Source organism: Pinus tabuliformis, chromosome 9 (genome assembly GCF_031772625.1).
Source record: "Pinus tabuliformis cultivar Carrire ecotype Pingquan chromosome 9, CPIR1, whole genome shotgun sequence".
NCBI lineage: Eukaryota > Viridiplantae > Streptophyta > Pinopsida > Pinales > Pinaceae > Pinus > Pinus tabuliformis.
Window position 1 is genome coordinate 1,305,859,164 of NC_142307.1, and position 22,317 is coordinate 1,305,881,480.

Here is a 22,317-nt window from a genome sequence, read left to right on the forward strand (position 1 = left end):
GCCTCTGAATCTACCACCCAGGAATCAGTAATATTTTCGAAAGAAAGAAACAAAGCATCTTGTAACACCTCACCTGTCACATTTTATTCATGATTGTTTTCTTGCTGTGCATCTCCTTCTTTTCCCTTCCGAGATCTACAGTATTTCTTTAGGTGTCCTTTCTTTCCACATTTCCAGCACACTATCCCTGATCTGGACTTGGATCTGCCTTTCCTTGATTTACTGCGATATCCCGAGCTCTTTCCTCTTTCCATTTTTCTTCCCCTAGACTCTGCACTCAAAGCATTACCCGATGTCTCACCGGAGCTTTTCTGTCGCATTTCCTCGCTAAGGATAGCACTGACAACATCATCAAACTTTAAAGTACTAGATCCAGAGACAGAGTTACTAATGGCCATTACTAAACCATTCCAACTTTCTGGCAATGAGCACAAGAATAACAGAGCTCTAACTTCATCTTGAAAGTTTACCCCTACAGAACTTAACTGACTTGTAACTATATTAAAATCATTTAAATGATCTGCAACAGATCCACCTTCCGACATCTTCATACTAAATAACCGTTTCATAAGAAATACCTTGCTGGAGGCCGAGGGTTTTTCATATAGTTTCGACAACGCCTGAATCAAACCCTCTGTCGTTGTTTCCTTCGAAATGTTGAAGGAAACTGACGCAACGAGGCACAACCGTATTGTTCCGAGTGCCTTTCTATCGAGAAGGTTCCATTCTTCATCTGTCATAGCGATTAGCTTCTTTGTTTTTCCACTCAATGGTAGGTACAGATCTTTCTGATACAGATAATCTTCCATCTGCATCTTCCTTAGCGAGAAGTTTTGGCCGTTAAATTTCTCGACCCTAAACTTACCATCTTCTGCCATTGCTCCCACTCGAACGAGGAACCCTTCTTTCCTACGAGTTTATCAGCCAAATAGACCTTCGGCTTTGATACCAGTTGTTAGAAAATTATATATTACAGAGCAATGGAACACATAAAATATTGCAGAAATATAAACACAGAAAATGCATAAAACAAGAGAGACACAGATATACGTGGTTCACCCAGTTTGGGCTACATCCACCCCGAACAGCTAGTCCTTCCTTTCTATTATCCAGCAAAATGAAGAGACACAACCTACAACAAATCCGCTGTAATATCCTCTGTTTTCTCTCACAGTCTCTCCTCTCTCTTTCTCACTCAGAGAATACACATCTATATCACGGCCTCAAATACAATGCCCTCACACAAAGAGAGGGGTTGCCTTCTAGGGCAAAAAACCCTAAACTAAACATAAGTTCTATTGTCAGATCAACCGCCTAATGAACGACCCAGATTGACTAGAAATTACTATACTTTTACAAGGCAATTTTACATCTATTTTTTGCTTTGTGGGTGCTGCCCCTGAACTCCCGCCGGGGGACCACTGGCCCCCGGACCCTCCAGCCGGGGGGGATTGGCCCCCCCGAACCCCCGCGGGGGGACAAGTCCCCCCCGCACCCCCCCCCGCGTGGAGGGGTGTACAAACTTCCTGGGGTATACATCCGGCTAAAAAAAAGACCTCTGAACAATCATGCTCCACACACAACATATTGCTAGTTTACTTATGTTTGGAAGAAGAGAGAATAAATATGAGCAAGAGATTGGAACAATGTGAAGTGGAAAGAGATATAGAGTAGATACCAGAAAGAGACCTCGTGGAAAATATTTGAAGACTTTCATAGAGACTAATTATAGCCATCTTCTACGTGAATCTGAAAGTGAAGAAAGCCTCCCTGATAACCGTCAGGTAACTCTGCAGTATTCACCCTTCCAGCTTGAGAGTTTGCCGAAGCCAGAATCCAGTAATAGCCAAGGTATTTTTAGCTCTCCTCCTCCTCCCTCTCCTTCTACCCCTCCTACCCCCTATCCCCCTCCCCTTACTTCTCCCCCTTCCTCTTCCCCTCCCCCTCCAAAAAGAAGTATGGATGACGATATTAAACTACCTGTTTTCAAAGGAACTGGATTGGAAGATCCAAAACAATTTTAGTTTTTATGTGAATATGTATGGACTGTGTAGCATATCAATGATGAAAATATAAAGAAAGTGCATCTCGTTACGACGTTCCTAGATAGATCATTGACATGGTATATGAAGTATTCAAATAGTCATATCATAATATTTGTAGATATTAAAACAACGTTGATCAAAGAATTTAAGAAGCCGAAGTCTGAGTCGTAGTGCATCACTGAGTTGAAAGAAATTAAAGAGAAAACCACTGAGCCTATTTGGGAATTTGATCATAGATTTAGGGTATTGTTAGATCAAGTGAGTTTTGACATAGCTCAACAACAACATCAATAATGTTTTATAGCTGCATTGTTACCGCATATCACATTACCATTGACACTATGAAAGATAACAAGTCAAGCTAAAGCTCTCGAGATTGCAATGAAATTGGAAGCTTCGCCTATAGGAGATACTAATGCATGTATGCAATAGATTCAGAGTTAGCTGGCGAACCTAACATGGTAAATTTTAGGGGCAAATTTTAGCCCAAGGGAGAAATTTAAGGGGTTTTTCATTTTAGAGGGGCGAAATTTTTATAAAAACACCCAGTTCATATATTTGGCCCAACTTTTATTTAAAAAATAATTATTTTTTTCATTTTAGCCCCAAAAAAAGGGGCGGATAAACTATGAAAAGACTCATTTGACTCGATTTGCCTAATTTGAGAGGTTATATTCCATTACAATTGCCCGATTTTCTGGTTTCAGAGGTTGTATTTGGTTCCAATAAATAAAAATATAAATAAAGTGGAGGTATGGTAAATAAATAAAACTTCTTTTTGTACTTACTCCAAAGTTATGGTAAATAAATAAAAATATAAATAAACTAGAGGTATGGTAAATAAATAAAACCTCCTTTATATTGAGTCCATAACCCTCTTTCTATTTAAGAAGGCTAAAAAAAAGGTTTTATTTAAGTGAATCCTATGGTCCAAATACCATATTTATAAAAGATGTATGGTAAATTAATAAAAATATAAATAAACGAGAGGTATGGTAAATTTCTGATGCAATTAATATCTACCCCTGTGCTAGGGGTTTCTTTATAGTATATTTTGAAAACCCTGAAAGCAGAGAATGCATTCTAGATTCCGGCCCTTGGTTTTGGGAAAACTCAGGCCTTTTCATGAAGCCATGGAACCCATCATTCGATCCCTCAACAACAATGATAACCTCAGCACCAGTTTGGGTGAGATTGCCAAACATACGCTTGCATCTCTGGAATTCCTCCTCGCTAAAAGCCATTGGAAATGCAATTGGGAAATTTTATTGCAGGTGCCGAGAAATAGAGGAATATGTCAGAACCACCTATGCATACATCTGTGTGGAAATGGACTTCAGCGCTGGATTCCCAGCTGAAATACACCTAACAAGTAAAGACTGTGTGGAACCAGAAACTCAATTATGAAAGTGTCCTCTTTAGATGTCGATCCTGCTTTGAGATAGGCCATCTAGCCAAAAATTTCCCAAAAGCCTCCTAGAAAAATTCTGCTAGAAAAAATCACCATAGATCTACATGGTGGGAAGGAGCACAAAAAGAACACTACACTGTCATCAAAGAAGAATACTCTCGAGAAAACTTTGAATCACAAGAAATCAGGCAAGAAAGAAACAACTCTCAAGACAAGCAGGAGGAAAGCCCCACCTAACGACAAAAAAGTGAACTCGATAACACCTCAAGCATCAATAGTTATGAGGATTCGAATACCGCACAAAATAAATATTCATTTAACAACAAAGGAAATCTCCTAGACCAAACTTCTTCTCCGACTATCTTCAAAAGGACGAACACAATAGATCTCGAAGCTAAGACACCATTGTCCCAAGAACCAGAAGAGATGAAGGAGATGCAAGATAAAGGAAGTTGGAAAATCGTAGAGAAAAAAAAGAAAGCTATAGCACCAATCTTGACAAGACAGATGAGGAGCTAGACAATTAAAAACTAAGAAAATGATAGGTCCGATAAACCAATTTGGTCTCAGTGGACGTTAATCATCATCATCATCATCAAATAAATAAAACATTTTTTTATATTTACTCCATAAGTCACCTTATATTTACGAACATGCAAGGCTGTAAATAAATAAAAATATAAATAAAGTAGAGGTATGGTAAATAAATAAAACCTTTTTTTATACTTACTCCAAAGGTACGGTAAATAAATAAAAATATAAATAAACTAGAGGTATGGTAAATAAATAAAACCTCTTTTTATATTTAGTCCATAACCCGCTTTCTATTTAAGAAGGCTCAAAAAGAGGTTTTATTTAAGTGAATCCTATGGGCTAAATACCATATTTATAAAGAGGTATGGTAAATTAATAAAAATATAAATAAACGAGAGGTATGGTAAATAAATAAAACATTTTTTTATATTCACTCCATAAGTCACCTTATATTTACGAACACTCAAAAAATGCAGTATATTTAGGTGAAGCCTATGGGTCAAATACCATAGGCTAAATTTTTATTAATACCATGCAAAAAAACATTATTAACCCTAATATTAGTATTAATAAAAATAAAGATGGCACATGATATTGACGCATGGTATTCACGTGGAATGTAGCCTATTTAAAGGGGGAATTAAACCAGCATAGATCCATCCTTACTCTGAATCTACTAAGCGTCGAGAGGGATCAAATATCATGATATGCAAACTAGAATAGAGTGAAAAAATATTTGATCCCTCTCGGGGCTTGGTAAATCAAGAGTAAAGATGGATCTTGTAATTTAATGTCACTTACACATTTTAACTTGGTTAAAATAAAAAAAATAAAAAAAAATCAATTATTAATTTTATTAATTTTTATAAATTACTAATAGTAGTTTTTAAGCTCAAGGTTTATGATAATCCATGGTATTGACCCATGGTAATACCATGGTATTCATGTGAGCATGGATTATTTAAAGGGGAAATTATATCATCTTAGATCCATCTTAATTTCGGGTCTACCAAGTGTTGAGAGGGATAAATAGATTTCATCCCTCTAAGAGTGGTAGATGTGGAGTTGAGATAGATATAGGTTGGTTTTTATGATAATGAAGATATCAAATAGACTTAGGAAATTATATTGTAAAAAACATATTAAGGTGAATGGTTAAAGCTATATTTAGTCACTTCACAAAATCTAGTAAAAAATACCAATATCTCCATTAATATTGGTTTTTCTGATTTAACAAAAAAAATCAAAACAGTGAAATCTTATCACTCTTTCTGCATCACCCTCGTAGAAGAGAGATAGTTGCTGCCCAGATTTCCCACCATGTTTCAGATGTTCTCAATATGATATCTTCATGAAAAAGTTAAGGTACTGATGTTGGATTAGTTGTTTGAAAAATATGCTGGTTTGTACAACCTTTCATCTTCTCTGTTATTCTTAGTTTGTCGTAATGATCTGTAGCGTTTGGGCCACTACACCATATTGTCTTAAAAGGCAAAGATTGTGCACCAAAAAGGAAATTAATCCACATGTTACAATGTTGTTAAAAAATGCAAGATGTATGAAGGTAGTGAATTATGATAATAAGCAATTTAGATTGGGAGAGACATGATTAAATTTTATTATTTAATTGAAGATTTCCAATTAAAATAATAATAAATTTACATTTATATATTTATATATTGATTAGAAGGATTTTGACAACGGTCACTTCTTTCCATTAGATCCCCTTCAGGCCTTTGGGATACCTACTACTTTCTTATATTATATAGTTGGGGCTTGCTACTTGTTGACATGTTGGGGAAAAAAAATTGATGTGTTTTTTTTGATCTCGCAGTTGGAGTCTATGGAATAAGAAAGAAATTTGATAGCTTGACAAAAGTGGTAGAGAAAAGATTAATCTCTCCTACCTTGACAGAAATGGTGGTCAAGATCAACACCTACAATAAATATTTTGTGGAATATTATCAAAACTAATGGAAGGATATGCAAGAGTGTACAATAAGAACCTTGACAAACATGACTACTGAAACTTGCAACATTATTTGTAGGAAGAGAAAATTATGTTTCTTTTTTCCAAACATGTATGTTAATATATTACAGTTTAATGAATATGTTTTCCTATTATCATATATAGTTTCATACTTTAACAAAACATTTTCCAAGGCTTCATAATGTTTTATTATTCAGTGAAAGATTTGCCAAGATTTTACAAGATTTTATAATTCAGTGAAAGATTCACCATGACTTTACAAGATAATATAATCTTGTGAGAGATTCGCCAAAAAATTATATATACATATTATATTATTGATAAAATCACCTCCCATTTTTCCTATGTATCATGGGGATTCACCCATTTATTATACATATAAATTTAGGGTGGTTCTTAAAATTTTCCCTGGAACCTAACCCTATAGATACAAGATATCAAGAAAATCAAAGAATTTAGAGAAGAAGTATGGTGTACGAAGAGCAGATCAGAGAGCCATTCTAAAGAACAATGTCCTATCTTTAGGGATTACATGGATAGTGGGGCATCGAATCCCTTAAATGCAGGATCTAGCATAAGGAACCTATATTGCAAATTCTATAAATTAGTAGGACATGATGAGAATAATTGTTGAGCTTATGAACTAATAATGGAGCGCGGTGCTGACACTTATAAAATGCAAGTAGAAGAACATGGAAATGAAGTAAGTGGACAACGCAGTGGCCGAGGAGGCTACCAAGGAAAAGTTTGAGGTGCTAGAGCTAGTCGAGGACGTGGACAAATCATTTGCTATACCTGCAACCAAGCAGGTCATTTTGCGAGAGATTTTCAGAACCCTACAACGACATGTAAGTACTGTAAATACTTTGACCATGTAATTGAAGAATGCCCTGTAATTATGGAAAAGGTGCAAGAAAAAATAAATCAGCAGCCAACACAAAATATTCAAATGATGACTGCTAAAAGGAGGATTGTGAACCTCGAATTAGTATTGTCACTAGAAGTGGAGCTGTGACCGAAAGTGATAAAGCAGATGAGAAGAAAGAATCTGAAAGTACATGGGTTAGAAAAATGTTGAGAAAGTTCCCATTTTTTATATTCAGAAAGAAAAAGAGGTATTTATGGAAGCAAAGAAAAGTTTTATGGATGCTGGAGCTTCGACATCTAGTGCACAACCAAAGCCTAATCAGAAAAGTAACTACGACATGTCATCAGGGTTAGCATAGGACCGTGCTTCGATATAGGATCGAGCTCCGACACAGGATTGAGCTCCGACACAAGGCCAAGATTTTAGAAAATCAAGCAGGTATTTTAAAGTATTTTCTATAGACTTGTATGAAATTATTAAGAGATCAAAAGGCCGTAGAAGGGCTTCAGGAGTTGATAAATTCCTATGCATCCAAAGAAACACTGCGAAGTGAGATGCGCACAGTCAATAATTTGCATCGATAAAAAAGAACCGAAAGGGAGATGAGGCTTAGTATGTAGATAGGAGTATATGAGATGGATAAAGTTATCTTGGATGTGGGATCTAATGCTAATGTCTTGATGAAGAAAACAAGGGAATTAATGGGTAAGCTAAAGCTACCATGGTCACCTATTCAGTTGAGGATGGAAAATCAACAAAAGATCTTCCCTCTAGGAAGACTATTAGGTGTCACAATAGATATTGAAAGAGTTCACACTGTTGCTGATTTTGAAGTAATAGAGATTGTCAATGACAACAACCCTTACCTTGCATTTCTTGGAATTGATTGCGCATTTGATAAAATGGCCATAATTAATCTAAAGAAGAGACATATGATATTTGAAGGAAACAATGTAAGAGTAATTGTTCCCTTGGATCCCTTAGAAGGAGCAAGATACACAGAACTAGTCAAGGAAGAATAATGCACAACTGATATAGAAAATATCTATTAAATGAAAACAAAGGAACATAATTTTGTTAACCCTACTACAGAGGGCAAGTTGAGTTGGGAGCATGATAGTTCTTGTACCTCAAACTCAAAAGAAGAGTTGGAAAATTGGCAGAATAGGTTACATGAAGTATCCACAAGGTGATGTGCAAGAATTACTAAATTAGTTCATTGTATGATATCTGAGGTATGTAACCTACCTTCTTATGATGGTTTAGGTGATGTAAATACTTTTCTTGATGAATATGAAGAACAAGTTCTAGAAAATCAAAGGTTTCCAGCCTTGGATATAGCCCTGAAAGCTACCCCTACTAGATGGTGGAATGCACATAAGAAGAATATAGAAGGTTGGAAGGAATGTCGAATATTGATGTGGATAAGGTTTGGATAGATAGATACAGAAATAGAGATAAAATAGGATGGCGAAACTAATCCTAGGAAGCATATCTGGTTATGCACTACAACATGGAAGGATATTCCACAACAAGAATGGGTACATGGATTTGTTCATACATTAGAGACAATCCCTAAGAACTGGTACCTAGAAACATAGTTTTGACATGGTACCATGAATTGGGCAGACATGGTTGGTGGCTTCATATTAACATTCAACTTTGAAGATGATTGTCCATACATAGATTTGGCCCTTCAGACAACTAAGAAGAAGATATTTGAGAATGTAACCCCACTGACATGGCAACAACCTGATTCGGATGTGTAGATAGAAAATGCACTGGAATGCTATAACCTTACTACAGATGAAGAAGAACATCCTCGCAACATTGACATAGCATAATCAGAAGGATACCACAAAGTAAATGGACCTGAGTTAGAGATACCAGATATAACAAAGCCACTGAAGACAAAGAAGGTGAATATAGGATCAAAAAAGGAACCCTAGTTTACCGCAATAGGAGATTACTAGGATGAAGAGACAGTCAATAAAATTACAGAGTTACTTCATGAATATCAGAAACTATTTCCTACCAAGTTTTCAGAGATGAAGGGTATACCAGGAGACCTAGGAGTTACGAAGATTCCCCTTGAGACTAAGGTGAAGCCAGTCAAATAAAGCCCTTATAGGATGAAACTGAAGCATAAGGAGAAGGTAAAGATAGATCTTGATAAGATGATAACAAGAAGAATTATTGAACTAGTAGAAGAATCAAAATGGGTGAGTCCTATGGTGGTGCAAGAGAAGAAGACTTAAGGAGAAATTAGGATCCGTGTTGATCTGAGGAAGTTGAATGATGCATGTTTACATGATCCTTTCCCTACCCCTATCACAGATGAAGTGCTAGAAAATGTAGGAGGTCAGGAAGCTCACTCATTTACAGATGGAATTTTAGGTTATTATCAGATTAGGATTGCACATGAAGATTGGCATAAGACCACATTTGCTATAGAATGGGGCTCATATCAATACACAGTAATGCCTTTTTGTTTAAAGAATACCCCTGCTATATTTTCTAGAGTGGTGGTTGCAGCTTTTAAGGAATACAACCATAAGTTTTTAGAAGTATAATTTACTGATTGGACAATATTTGGATTGTTGAGCAAACATATTGGAAGTTTAAGACTTATGCTCAAACATGTAGACAATATTAGATCTCTTTGAACCTAAAAAAGTGCATATTTTGTGTACCCTTCGACATAATTTTGGGACATATTTTTTCCAAGCAAGGACTAATGATGGACCTTGCTAAGATTGCTATCATTGTAAATTTTCCTCCACCTAAGATAGTAAGACAACTTCACACTACATTGGGACATACTGGGTATTACAGGAAATTCATCAAGGGGTATGTGCAGATCACTGCACCTATGGACAAATTGTTAAAGAAGGATGTAAATTTTTAGTGGAATGAAGAATGTTAGAAGAGATTCAACATATTGAAAGAAAAAATGGAAGCTGCACCTATATTAGTGTTCCCTGATTGGAATAAGGAATTCCATGTCCATGTGGATGCATCTTGTATAGCTTTGGGAGTAGTATTGGCACAACCTGGTGCAGGAGAAATTGATCACCCTATAAATTTTGCAAGTAGAAAGTTATCTAACCCAGAGAAGAATTACACCACTACAAAAAGGGAAGGACTAGACATGGTATATGATTTGCAGAAGTTTAGACACTATTTGTTGGGATCACACTTTAAAATGTTTACATATCATTCTGCACTGAAGTATTTTCTTAATAAGATCGTCTTAACAGGAAAGATTTGCAGATGGTTACTGTTATTCTAGGAATATGACTTTGAAATCATTGTTAAACCAGGAAGATTGAATGCAGGACCTGATCATTTATCAATATTGGAAATAGGGGAAGAACCAACCAACATAGAGAATAATCTCCCTGATGCACAATTATTTGTAATCAGAGTTGCAGATGACCATTTTGTAGATATCATTCAATTTTTGACCACAGGGATGGCTCCTTCATAGTATACTATGTAGAAAAATAAATAATTAGTGGTTAAGGTAGCTAAATTTTCATTAATAGCAAGACAGTTATATAATATGGGACCAGATGAAATATTACACAGATATGTTCCTGAACATGAAAGACATATGATTCTTGCAGAAGTTCATGGTGGCGTAGCTGGTGGAAACTATGTAGGAAAATATACTTCACAGAATATTTTGAGAGCAGGATTGTGGTGGCCTAGACTACATAAAGATGGGAAGGAGTATTGTAGAGCATGCGATATGTGTCAAAGAACATAAAAACCTTCAAGAAGAGATGAGATGTCATTGGTACCACAGGTTACATTGTAGGCCTTTGATAACTGGGCTATTGATTTTGTTAGACCCATCAACCCACTTGGAAAGAGGAATGGTGTGAGGTACATAATTACAACAACTGATTACTTGACAAGATGGGCTGAAGCACAACCAGTAAGGGACTGCATCGTAGATACTGCTGTGAAGTTTATTTTTGAGTACATATTGCCTAGATTTGGATGTTCAAATTTTTTGACGAGTGAACAAGGTTCACACTTCCTGAATAATATTATTGAAGCATTAATTGAGGAGTTCCAAGTTTATCATCAAAAGAGTACCCCTTATCATCCTCAGGAAAATGGAACAGTAGAAGCATTTAATAAGATTTTGGAAAATGCACTTACTAAGGTATGAAATGTGAATAGAGATGATTGTGACCTTAGAATTCCAACATTTTTATGGGCTTATAAAACCACATGAAAAAAGTTGATAGGTCAGACACCTCTTATATTAGTTTATGGGCAAGAAGTTGTTATTCCCATGGAGTACATCGTCCCTAGATGAGGATTGCAACTTTTATAGATATGGTAGACCCTGACATAATGAAGGAAAGAATGGCGCAGTTGCTTACTTTGGAGGAAGACAAATTTATAGCAGGATTTCATCAACAGGTATAAAAAGAAAGAGAAAATACCTGGAATCACAGACATATTAAGCAAAATAAGTTCCAAGTAGGAGACCTTGTTCTCCTCTATGACAGTAAGTTTGTAAAATTTCCAGGAAAATTCAAGATGCATTGGTTGGTCCCATATATTATCAAGCATATTACTGATGGATGCACAATTCAATTAGCAAAGTTAAATGGAGAATCGATTCAGTGAAGAGTAAATGGTAGCAGGTTGAAGCTGTATATGAACAAACCTGTCCCTACAACCTCGCTCTAAGGAATAAAGGAGAAAAGTCTTAGTGCCACCTATAGTTGAAAGTGGGCACTGGACTCTAAAATACGTTGCAGAAAGCTTTGACGTAGGAAGTCACTTTGCTACAATCTAGATTATGTCGAAGTACATATGAGATGTGACATAAGAAGGGGTGTTCGCTACAATATGGGATGTGTCAAAGTTCGTCGGAAAAATATTCGAGAAACTACGAAGACCTTACCAATCTTGTAGAAGCTCACCAAGTTTAATGAGGGAAATTCCCTCCAGAACAAAATAGAAGAACTCAGGAAGGAAGAACAAGATTTGACAGGGAGAACTTAGCCATGGTAGGATGAGGCTCTCCAACTTTCCCAGGTAGTAGATGAGAAGCTTCAAGTGCTTTGACAGAGGGAAACAATAGTGATGAAAAAAGCTACAAAACCTGTAACAGAAGCACTATTGGAAGATGTGTGCAATGAAGAGAAGCAGTTCACAGAGACTCTATAGCAATTCAACAATACCTACAACAATATTGCAGCAAAAATTAGAGGAAAAGCAGCTGAGTGATTCAGGATGAGTCACATGTGAGTGTTGGGGGTTTGTTGGGCGTAACCCAACTTGGCCTAGTTTTTGGCAAAGACTCCGTGTTTTGTGGAGTGGAGCGCGCAATGGAGCATCCAACAGAGTGAAAAGTGGAGTGCGTAGGCAATTTGAATACACTACGCGATATAAGGGCTACGGGATGGGGCGAAACCCCTTATTTTTGTAATAATGTAAAAGATCAATGGGTTTTGGGACCATAACTGCTTGTATTAGGGAGTCCATGGTATTTGGACCATGGTATTATAATGATGTACCCTTCGATGCAATAGTATATATAGGGTCAAATAATAAGAAGAAAAAAAAGAATCTTATGATCCAGTTTTGTGTTATGGTTGAATTCTTGTGATTTGTAGTTGGAATAAGAGGTGAGTTTCTGCAATTGAGTGCGCATAGGCCTGAGTCTATAGATGAGTGTGCAGACGACCTGCAACTTAGTGTGCAAGTGACCTGCAACTTAGTGTGCAAGCGACCTGCAACTTAGTGCATAGGTCAAGAAATGTTTGTTGTACAAAGAATCATTATATTAGAAACAGTTATTGTGGACGTAGCCTCACATTGGGGTGAACCATGGTAAAATTGGTGTCTTCATGTGTATATTTTCTTACTATATATTGTAGCGTAGCAGTTTATTACAGTTGCACTTTATTTCAGCACAATGATAATTTATGGCTTTATATGATATTTTTAAGTGGTTAATGTAATGTGGCGAAGTGATTTATGAATGTTAAAAATAAAGAAAACATAAAAATACCACATCTCCATGTCCCTGAAGGTTGCAGAAACCTGGTTCTGCATCCTCCCATAGTCACTTTGGGTGAGATTGCGATATGCTTGCAGGTCATTGCTGAAAGGGCTAGTGATTAAGGGTTTTGTTGGTGCGCAATATAGGTTGAACCTAGGTCATCCCAAATCATAACCAACAACCCATAGATGTAGTCCACACTAGACGAAATCTATTATCACATGTTGTGTTTTGATTACTTCATAGTTATTTGCTTCTTGTTTATGTAGATAGATCGTTGAAGTATTGTTTAGAGAACGTATTGCTCATGTTTCACTAAGTGTCAGTAAAATGTCATAAAAATGGAGATTTTTGTTTGAAAGTGTTCACAATTTTTTTCGGATCAACCCCCAACCCCGCCCTCGTCGGGTAGTGAGGCCCAAACATGGCTAAAAACAAGATCTTTGAATCAGCAAGATAATCATGCTCCACAAACGACAAGTGAAAGGAAACCCATGCTTGGGTATTTATAGGATGTCCTTTATTGTATTATATCATTCCATCCATTCTATCCAATCTCATACATTTCATATATTATTTACTATCCTTATGGATTTCTTTATTATGTTCAAAATATTTGGGTATTTAATTATTGAGCTAGACTGGTAGTCACATTTGGTATTAGAGCCTTGGTTTTTTGTCACAACCTTTAGCTATATTTTGTAGACCCTTCTTGAGAAGGATTTTATCCACTCTAAAAAAATTTCAAAGTTTTTTTTCGAAATTTCTATCTCTTTGTCATTTTCACTTCAATAACTATAGTGAAAAAAAATAGTCTACTTGAACTTTGAAGGAAAAAACCAAAAAAGGGACACCTTGGTGTTGTACAAATTGCATCTGTATCAATTCCATACCAATTTTGTAGTCCATATCACCATTTACTAGTTGTCATATCGCCATGCCTAGCTAACCATCATTCTATCAACCCCCAAATTTCTATACATTTCAGGGACCCATTTTGGTACTTCTTGTCATACCATTAATTTGTTGCTATGTAATTTGATTGTAGTCATAAAATCTACCCATTGGAAATCAAATTTAATCACCCCACCAGTATATAATGTTGTCATATCCTCATTCACATGTACATTAAATACGTACAACTGTTGACACCTAATATTTGGGATTAGGAAAAATACATGTAAATATTGTAAATAACCAAAAAAGGAAATTGGATAAAGAAAAGACATTGGGAGATGAATCCCAATATTCTCCCTCTCCTTGTATATATCCATATTCTCTCTTAATGCAAAAATATAATTGATTCAGGTGTTACCCTCTTGACTTGACATAGTATCAAAGCCAACTCCCAATTTAATCCTTCTGTACAAGTAACTCCTACATTTTTTTTGCAATTTGCCATCTTGGTCAAATCTCTGCATTTGGACAAACCATACTCTACATCCAATGCATTGTTGAATTATCTATGTGATGAACCTTCTCCTTTTCATCTGTGCATTTGAATGAGACTTGAATTTTGAGCGTTGAAACAATGATTGAGACCATCGGCCATCGGCTGTGTTTTTTTCAAAAGAGGAGTTCGTAGCCCCGCTACCGCAAATTCTCCATTCGACTGGTGCAAAAATATTAAAGCCTCTTTGACTGTTTGTTTTCCTATGTTCTGAGTGTTGGGATGTGAAGGCCGATAGTCCGTGAGCCCGTGATGCATTTGGAAGCTGTCTGTGCATTACCATGTTCATTGAAAATGTTATGTGTTTTTTGTTTAAGGCCGTGTGATGGTGTCAAATTTACTTTGAAACCGTGTATGTAATGTGATGTCACAAAAAATGCATTGGCGTTGGTTGCATATGGGTTATAAAAGACATATATGGTAAATATATAAGTGGAAATTCCTTTTTAAAGCTATGACTCATGCGCATTGAGTTCCCTTAAAGATAGTGGTAGCATTTTTAAAGTTCGTTGAGATTTCTTTGGTTGGTGGTATATAATGGATTTAAAAAAAAATTGATGGTGGTTCATGCATAATGTAATGAAATATGAAATTTGTTGAGCCTTTTTTAATGGGTATATGTTATATGGTATGAAAAAGGTAGAGGTTGGAACCATCATATAAATCATATAATATATATTTGATGAGTGGAGGTTTATATGTTCACTTTAAAGTATTGAATTTGTATAGTGAAGAGTAACGTTGTTATGAAGTTTTTTTAAATCAGTCTGGTAAGAAGGGAAAAGTAAGGCGGCGATTATTTTGGAAATTAAAATCATAGTACTTTTTGATGATGCATTCACTAATTTCCATTGTGGGAGTAGTTTTTTTTAGAAAAGAGAACTATTATGAGTGGTCGAGGAAGATAAAGCACACCTTAATTTTTAATGAGTTGTGGGAAGGAGTTTGTGAAGGAGAAGGAGGCAATCCACCTCAAAAGTCTACTTCTGACAAAGGGTTTTCTATATGGGAAAACAAGAACAAAAAGGCCTATTCCTTGATCCCAACATCATTCAATGAAGAGGCGAGTCATCATATTACTCCTTTTATAGATGATTTTGGTGCTTTAACGAAGCTAAAAGAATTATATGACTCTCACTCTGAGCTTGGAGTTGTTCAATTGATGATCAAGCTGTTCAATATTGAGTTGAAAAATGATGAACCTCTTACCTTAGCATAAAAAATAAGATCCATTATGCATGACATAAAAACCACTGGTGTTGAAATAGATGTTCCTCTCACTGCCTTTGTCAAGGTATTGTATCCCACTATCTTGAGTCATTACAAACAAGTGGAAAACTTTCAAAGATTTCTTTTAACTCTCCAGTGTACAAGTTTCTAAAAGAGAGAAAGCTTTTGTGAAGAAGAAGGCAGTTGCTCAATATCTTGCAGAAGATGTATTCCTTGCACAAAAAGAGAAGAATTAGGGACAAGATTCTTCTAAAGGAAGAGGTGGCCAAAGAGGACAATGAAGGAATAATCTTAGAGGCAGGGGGGCAAGCATTTCCAAGGAGAAAGGTTTGATTTTCATTGCATATGATGTAAAATAAATGGACATGCTGTTTCCACATGTAAGCTGCATTGGGAAGAATTAAGTAAGAAATAAATGAAGAAAAAAGGTAAAACACCTGGTAGCGAGAAAGTAAACGCACCCAATTCTTCTCATTATGTTGTGGCACATTGCAACATTGGAAAAAATGAATACTTATTTAATGCTTCACTTGCTTCATGGAAAGCTGCTTGGTTTCTTGATTCAGGAGCAACTTACCACATGACTTCCAAAAGAGATTTCTTTGAAGAATTCACTGACAATGTTGATGGAGCAATCTACTTTGCAGATAAGTCAAAACTCAAGCCATTAGGGCTTGGCACCATCAGGCTCAAACTACTTGGTCTTCCATAATTTCTTCTAAATGATGTTCTATACCTCCGAGAGATGAGGATAAACTTGTTTTCTTTGGTCCACATCTTCCATCAAGGACACTCCATTCACATATTTGAGGGCAAGGTTGAGGTTAGATGTAACAACTCCTGGTTGATTTTCCATGTAAATAAAAATAAAAACCAAGGTCATGGGACATGTATTCAAAGTTGAATGTTGGGAAAAACATAGTGATGGGGATCAATGGTGATTAATTAATGGATACAGAATTTTGAAAATGAATTGGAAAAGGTAAAGTGGAAATAATTATCATTTTATTTACGAAATAAAGGAAAATAGGAGAAAAGGAAGGTGAAATGTCACAAATTTGCATGAGGAAGAAATCAAAGGAAAAATTAAGGAAAATGAAGAAAATAAAGGCGTCAATGATAAAAGGGCTTATGAGGATTAGTTCATGGATTTTGGTTAGTACAAATTTTGAGATTTCAGTTTTGGAGCTCTCTCTTTCATACTCTTGCACACTTAGAGAAATCTTGGAGCATTGTTGGAGCATATTTGGAGCACTTTAGTTTTTATTAGATTTGGAGAAAGAAGGCAAAGGAAAAGAATGAAAGTGCAAGCGGATAACGAGATCATTAGCTACACCATGATTTCTTTGTAGGTATCGAGTTGCATGTATGGTTTCCTTGCTAGTTTTGGCATGCATGGTATATGCATGTGGTTATTTGGTTATGATATATTATTGGAATAGAGGATTGCCTGGATTCATAGTGGTTTTTCCTAGCCTTTGCATTTCCCGGATAGCCATGGTTTTGTGGGTTTTCCACTTATTGTTTATGATTGGTGCTCAAGTTCCTTATGGCTATGGCTTGAGTTGCTAATTCATGGAGTCGTTGGTTAGGACAAATGCTCTGGAGCCCTGGAACAACTTGGGTTGAGTTACCAGTCTTGGAGCCCTGGTTGGACAAAAAATTTGGAGCCCTTGGTGGGTTGATTTAATAGTCCAGGAGCCTTGGTTGGAAAAATGCTCTGGAGCCTTAGAAGGTGGTGTGGTGTGTTATTAGTTCCTAGAGACGTGATTGGGACAAATGCTCTGGAGCCCTGGACAACCTGGGTAAAGACCGATCTATTTGGTCTTAGTGATGTCCAAATGCGAGGTGGAATGACTAGTTGAGGGTTGAGGTGGTTTGAACTTTGGAAGCCCTAGTTTATTCCATGAGAACCCACATTCACGATTGGAATATGGTGTGGGGGTGATTGGATGAAAGAGAGAATTGGTTCAACCCAATCTATGGTCGGGTGGTACGTGGAAGTCCCTGACTTGGTTGGATTTGCATATGTTAATAAGAACTCTTTTCCTATTGTATTACCATGAGTAATTGTACTTGTTATTATGTGGCTTTGATGGCTATTCTATCATGGTGTATATGTTGTTCATTTGCTGGTTATAAGATGTATATGGGCTATGGATCTTAACGTGCTTTGATTTGTTGATGAATGTTTAATGAGTGCATGAGATAACAGATACTATTGATATGAGAGGGAATTAAACCTTCGTGCTGACTCTCATATAAGTATCAGAACCCTATGTTTAAATATGCATTCATGACTTGAAGATTATATGTTCGCCATATGTTTGATGAAATGTTTGTCATGGTTAGGCCTAGTTAGGTCAAGTACCTGATCAAATTTTGTGTTTGATGATTTTTCCTTATGTCATTTATTATTTTTGGAAGTCTCATCAAGTTCTAGGAAGTGGTATGGAGACTAGACCTAAAAAGGCGGCTCATATTTTAGAACTGCACCCTCAGAACTGGGAGATATGGGTTGCAGTCACTTGGAGGCAATGTTATGCATGTGGCTGGAGGGTCATAGCCACTGGCTTATAGGATTGTGCATCTGGTTGGGAGTCTAGGTTAGTAAAAGCAATCCAACTCAGGATTTGGGCACTTGGAGTGGTTGTTTAGCTTGTGGGTGTCATGTAGCTCATCGGGAAGGTTAGTGAAGTTTCCATTTGTTGAATCCACTTCCTTAATGGAACCTAGGAGGTCAAACTAGGTCATAGTAGCTCCTCCTCTGATGTTTACCCTGGAAAGCCGGTGAAACTGGGTAGATATGGGAGGGGTGGTTACATGAGAAAAGCATTAGATCACTGACTTGTCATGACTGGGATAGAAGAAGAAAGACTTCTAAAGCTGCAAGGAACCTCTGCTTGTGAAAATAACTTTTCATACAGTTCTCACTATGGTGAAGGTACACTTCCATCAAGTCATTTATGACATGCTAGATTCAGACATTTGAACAAAGACAACCTTCATTTGTTGAAGAAAAATGGTGTTACTGGTTTGCCTACAATTCCTAGAAAACTTAAGCAATGTGATGATTGTATCTTAGGAAAACACAACAAACAATAATTTCATTATTCTCATACCAGAGAACAAAGAAAAATTGAACTCATCAATTTTGATTTGTCTAGCTCAATGCCCGTTCCTTCTGCAAATGGTAATAAATATATGATGACATTTATTGATTACTACACCAAAATGTGTTGGGTTTATTTATTGAAGAACAAATCCGAAGCTTTTGAAACATTCAAGAACTTTCATGCATGGATTGAAAATGATACACAATCTCATATTGGCTCTATTCATATTGATAATGGAAAAGAATATACTTCAAATGAATTTGAAAACTATCTTTTCCAGCATGGGATCAAACATTAAACAAACATGCCTTATAATCTCCAACATAATGAAGTAGATAAAAGCATGAACATGACAATCTTAAATATGGTACTTTCGATGATATTTTTCAATAATGTTAAGCTGATTTTTTGGGATAATGCAACTCTATGTGCTATGTATATAAAGAATAGGTGTCCATCTCATGCTATCAAAACAAAGACTCCCTATGAAATGTGGTATGGCCACATTCCTTTGGTAAGGCATTTTTTTTGGTTCCACCTGTTATGCCTTGATACATAAGGAACAAAGAAACAAAATCAATGCAAGGAGTCGAAAACATATCTTCTTGGGGTACTCAGATACCTCCAAAGCATAATGTCTTTATGATGAGGCTAGAGATGTTATCTTTCCTGAATCTTCCAAGACTGACATTTTCCTTGAGCGGTAGTTTGATCGCTTGGATATATTTGGACATGCAAAGTATTTTCAAGAGTTTGATAATGAGATTCCACATCTTGAAGGGGGGATCCCTATACTAGATCTATATTTGGAATATCCTTCTGAAGCAGTGACCCCCCAATTAAGCTCTAACCACTGATCAAGATGACACTTTGAGTGATGTGATTGACAAAATTAGTGATCCAGGTCCGGGTGTGACAAAGGACCCTTCCAAGACCTTTTATTTTCATGATGTGTTAAATTTCATTTTTAAAAGAACATAAATGAATACATGTACATGTTCTAAAGAAAAGGAACATGTCAATCATTAGCAACATAAAAAAACATAAGTCATTGATAACGGAGTTCGTCTAGGAGAGACTACGTCTTCGGGCCCCGGTGTCATGATGGTGTAGGATGCTGCATTAAGTGTTGTCAATAGTGATGATGTACATAAGAGATTATGTCGCTATCATACAAGGGAAATTCCCTCAAGCAAGAGTGGCTCTAAGAGATGTTCTGCTACAAGAAATCTCAGCCAAAAAACTCATATCAGTATAACACAAAACTCATGCATGATGATCATCCCGCCAACATGGCATAAAAGTGCTCTCAATGCAAACATGCATGATGACAACATGAGTATCCAATCAACATACAACAAGGGATCTCAAAACACAACATGACGAATCATGACAACAAGTACAGCACACATATGATTCCACATCACATCAAGCAGGAATCATGAAAACATGTAAGAAACATGATCCCACATCAAGCATCAACAGGGATCTATTCAACACAAATCATAGCAAAAGAAGTACATGAATTCACTGCATATACCTCACATCCAGGGGCCATCTAAAGAAGCAGATGTCAAACTGCTGAAGCTGTTCGTGCCATCAATCTCACGACATCAATCGCATGGAAATGACTGCTCGCACATGAATGCTGACACTTGCATTCCTCTTAGAAAAGTGGCTGGGAAAAGAAATGAGAGAATGAAAAATTTAAATGCACCATCAAATTTGTGGCGTTGAATAGCTCAAAATCGACTATCCAATTTCTAAATTCTGAGAAATTGAGAACTTGGGGCTCAAGGAATCTTTTAGATTCCCCCTAGATTCCTCAAAGATTATGCTCCATAGGTGGACTAGAAATCTGCAACTCCAAAGGTGAATATGTCCTCGCCATTGCGATCCCTGCGGTAAGCCGTGAAAAATGAATATAAACTTGACTATATTCTGACATGGAGAAAAATTACCTCCTCGGGAAAATTTCAAGGATCATGGTTCTACGCCCTGTTTCTGCAGCAGTCATGGTTCCACCTCCATACTGAAAAATGGCCGAAAAATGAAAAAGTCTAATGGATAAACAGACAACGCCATTGCATTCATGGCGTCAAGAAGTGCTGAAACCATATAAAATTTGTCAAATTCTGACAAAGTGAAATTTCGCTCCTCCTGCAAAATTTTGCCTCGAACTGCATGCACTTCCTCCTTTGCCTGAGCGCATTGAAAATCTGTGTTTAAGTAAAATATGGTGGGCGAATTTCTCAATGTGGGCGTTTGGTGTGTTGGTTGTGATACTGGTTAATAGGGAGGAGGTCGGGCAGTCAAACCCCGCTTCCTCCTTTTTTTATACATTACAAAAAAAAAAAATTTTAAAACTTCGGTTGGGCCAGGCCCGCCTTGGGTGGCCCGCCCACCGTACCCACCTCCGTCTGATTGTTTACTGTTGCTGTTTGTTAATGCAGTGTGTTTTGGGTTGGGTTCGTGCCCTAAGGGTTGACCCACTTGTTTCTTTGTTTGTTGGTTGCAGTGGCTCCGTGGGAGCAGCGGAGGGGTCGGGGTCATGGCCTGCCCCTCCAATATTATGTTGACTGTTTCGTGGATGGGGGAGGGGCCGGGGGTCGTGGACTGCCCCTCCATTATTATGTGTTTATTTGGGGTGTGGGTTGGAGGGCTCGGCAGGGTGATGGTGGTCGAGCCACTTTTAATTAGATTTTGTTAAGTGTCACGGGGTTTGAGGGAGGCTGACGGGGGTCATGGCCCATCGGCCAATCAAAATTTTGATTTTTGATTTATATATATTTGAAGTCCGATGGGGGGGTGGCGGGGTTGGTGGCCCGCCACCCCAATAATATATATATATATATATATATATATATATATATATATTTTTTTTTTTTTTTAATTTTTCAAAATTAAGGGATATTGGGCATTTTAATGAGGCCACAATTTTGACCGATTTTGGGAGCTAGGTTTTATGCCTCGGGGTCGGTAAAATTGTAGGACACTTAAACCTGGCCCACAATCCAACTTTGACCAAAACTTTGACTGGCTCGTTCTCCCTCATACGAGCTCGGATTGACGAACCATTCACACCTCCGCGATCAGGACGACGAGATCTACACTTTGGTCCTAGGTTGAAGTCATTCCGAGAACTTTGATTTTCGAGCGTTCATAAGCCCTCTTTGTCCTATGTGTGTCTCTGGAGCCACCTGGATCAATCCTCCCCACTAAGGAGCCTTTTGTCCTCCAAAAGCATGAAAAATAATCTGCAGCGTCTCTCTACCTTGTCTGCATGACAAGCATCCTAAAAAGGCCTCGCTTCCATCTCCTTCACCTTTGTTCTTCAGATCCTCAAGCGATGAGCCGACACCTGCAACCTCAACCTGTAGTACATTGTTTTGCAAATTACATGCTTCACTTTCATGACCAACTAATGACCCAAACGTCCCACACTTGCCACGAGTTTATAACACATACTCGATGGTCAAGTTTACAACAAGATGGACACAATACCCCAGCTACGAAAATAAGGCCAACACATCATTGTTGCTTGAATAAGTGATGGAAAGCACATCATCACTGCAACACATGATTTACAATCATAAGGCCAAACACTATTATCTTGACAAGTGATGGAAACATGACATC